Raw genomic sequence first — 2,887 nt, forward strand, 5'->3', positions numbered from 1 at the left:
TCTTAATATAAATTGAAATTACAGTTTATACCGACCCTGGCCCTCAGAGCCTATTTTTTTCCCTCCCTGGCAGCACAGATTTCATTAGTCCTGCTGCCCTCTTGCTTCTCTAACCAATTCAGACATAAGCACAGTGTCAAAGGGCACTGACAAAGCAGCTGAAGCCGTGCAGGACTGGAAAGCTTTCAATCAGTCAGAACAATTGAACTTGCTGAGAAGACGACTCATGAACACCTCCCTCACTGCCTGCAGACTGGCCTCTTTGACCAGCTTGTTTCTATGATGTTCACCCTTTGCTACTCGAGCACAAATACTCTGCCCGTCTACAGCACCTTTCAGTGGAGGATCTCAAAGCTTCTCACAAACAGGAGCCTCACCACAGCTCTGCAAGACAGGCATTAAAGCCAACAGGGAAACTGAACTACAGAACTGCTGAGTTGCACAGGTGCTCATAGGAGGTTAGTTGCAGGGCCAAGAATAGAATCCAGGAATCCTTGCAGAACCCTGAACTAACCATTAGGACGCACTACCTCCCCTGTTTGTTTTTTAAGTGGGACAGTAGACAGACATACCCTCCACCCACTGTGGAAGATCCAGGTGGTTAAATATAAGAAGGAAGAGCCTCTCAATAGTGGACGTGGGACATGTAATTCTCCCGTTGGTTCAGAAAAAGTCATCCCCAGACAGAGGAAAGAAGACAGTCGGACATTACCCACAACCAACCTGCACCTGGAAACACAGGCTCTTATTGTAAGGACCTGGCCCAACTATTGGTAATCCAGTGCATCGCGCTAGGTGGCACTGGTTGTCTGGAGAGATCCTGCCTATGGGAGCTGCTGACCCAGAACAGTGCTGTTTAGTTACGTGCTGTGCAACAGTTAATAAAGGTAACCTGTGTGAGATCTCTGACTCTGTGTTGCATTCAAGGAACTATAAGAATTAGGCAGCGTGCAAGCACGGGGCAAGATCTTTCCATTCAGGTAACTGCATATAGCATCCTTCCGCTTGTCCAGCTCTCCTCATGCCCACGCTAGCCGTCACCAGCACCCTCCGAGGCACTGATGGAGACAGACTGCAACCCCTTTTGTTCGTGACATTGTACCCAAGCTGTTACCTACTTCCGAGTCTGCCTTCCCCAAGGTCTTAGAGGCATGAGTCTGAGACTGTCCCCAGGTAATAGGACCTCAGACCCAACTGAGATTTCCTTCTACAAAAGCAGGTTTTGTAACTGGATTGTCAACAGAGAATTATAAAACAACCTGATGTGCAAAATATACTTCCCGAGCCAAATACAATGGAAAACGATCTTAGGCAGCTGTTAAGCTTAAATTACAAAGGCCTGTAGAACATACCTGCGAACCAGTCACAGCTACAAAAAGCTCCTTCCCTCTCCCAAGGAAGGGTTTAATGGCTAGCAAAATCCCTCCTTCCTTCACAAGAAACCAACCTTATTCTACCAAACATCTACCCTGCTGGCCAAGGAGAGGTTACCCCCTGCCTCATCTTCTGTAGCCATTTGGCCTGACTCGGGCTTCAGCTCAACTCCCCACACGGACAACTATCAGCAACAGCTGCCATCAAGAGAAATCACTGGGGCTGAACTTTTTTATTTGCCTCTTTAGTCTGTATAAAGGACATGCCAAAGATTAGACTAGACCAGGGGTTCTCACAGCACATTTTTTGGTAGCCTCCAAGTGCGGCATTTATTTATGTAGGGTTTTTTTTTCAGAATCAGTAATAAAAATAATGTACAGTTGTCTCTATTCATTACTGGACCTAAAGGGACTAGAAACACATATAAGGCACTTTGCATGTTCTTGTCTTTTTGTTGTTGTTGTTTCTTTTGCTTTTTTCATTGCTTTTTTTAAAGACTTGCTAGCTAGTAAGTCTGCAGCTGTGGAAAGTGCCATTTGTATGTTTATTAATATCACTTTTCACAGCAGACTTACTCAGCCCCGGCAAACTCTGGGACAAATTAAGCCCTGGATGGGGAGGTGGGCAGGGAGGCAGCAGGGCCAAGGGACGATGGTGGGTGTGGTGAGCCTGGGGCTGGAGCCTGGAACCATAGCCTGCCACCACATGGTTGGAGCCCGAAGCCCTGCGGCCAAAGAAGACTCCCGGGGGGGAGGGGGGGGGGGAGGGCCCAACCCCTGCTGGCGGCCATGGGAGAGGGGCCACTGCTTTGCGCCCCCCCAAATCACAGCCCAGGAGGCTGTGGCCGCAAGAAAAGCCCCTGGTGGCCGTATTTGAGAAACGCTGGACTTCAGCTGCAGGAGCTGGTATTTTAACTACAGCATCTAAGCCTGTTCAGAGCCCGTGTGCATAACATGGTGGATAAAGCACTGCTGCTACCTTGTCTTCTAGGAGAACTTACCAACGCCTCAGAAATAAAAACAACGAGGAGTCCTTGTGGCACCTTAGAGACTAACAAATTTATGTATTTAGTCTCTAAGGTGCCACAAGGACTCCTTGTTGTTTTTGCTGATACAGACTAACACGGCTACCACTCTGAAACCTGTCAGAAATAAAAGAAAATACAAAAGCCATTAAGGACACTTCCCAGACAACACCATCAACCAGTTATAAAATGGCCACTTTAAATTTGGCAGAGACAAGCAGCTGCTGTGCTAAAGGGTGAATGTCCCTCCACCCCCCGCCCCATGGCTTGCTGGGAAAAAGTTGAGAAGGGTATGTTAGTAGGGACAAAGGGAGTTGTTTCTGTGTAGTTAATATTAAAGGAGGGGTGACCAGAGGCTGCATAAACTAACTAACCAACCCACCCAGGAGTAGATGTCTGTATTCAGGGTTTGTCTACATGGAGAAATTGACTGGAATAGGCTATTCTGCAATTGCTCCCTTGGTGGATGTGCTATTCTGGAATAAAAAG

This window comes from Terrapene carolina, unplaced genomic scaffold, assembly GCF_002925995.2.
Source record: "Terrapene carolina triunguis isolate 2854851 unplaced genomic scaffold, T_m_triunguis-2.0 Scaffold228, whole genome shotgun sequence".
NCBI classification, from domain to species: Eukaryota; Metazoa; Chordata; order Testudines; family Emydidae; genus Terrapene; species Terrapene triunguis.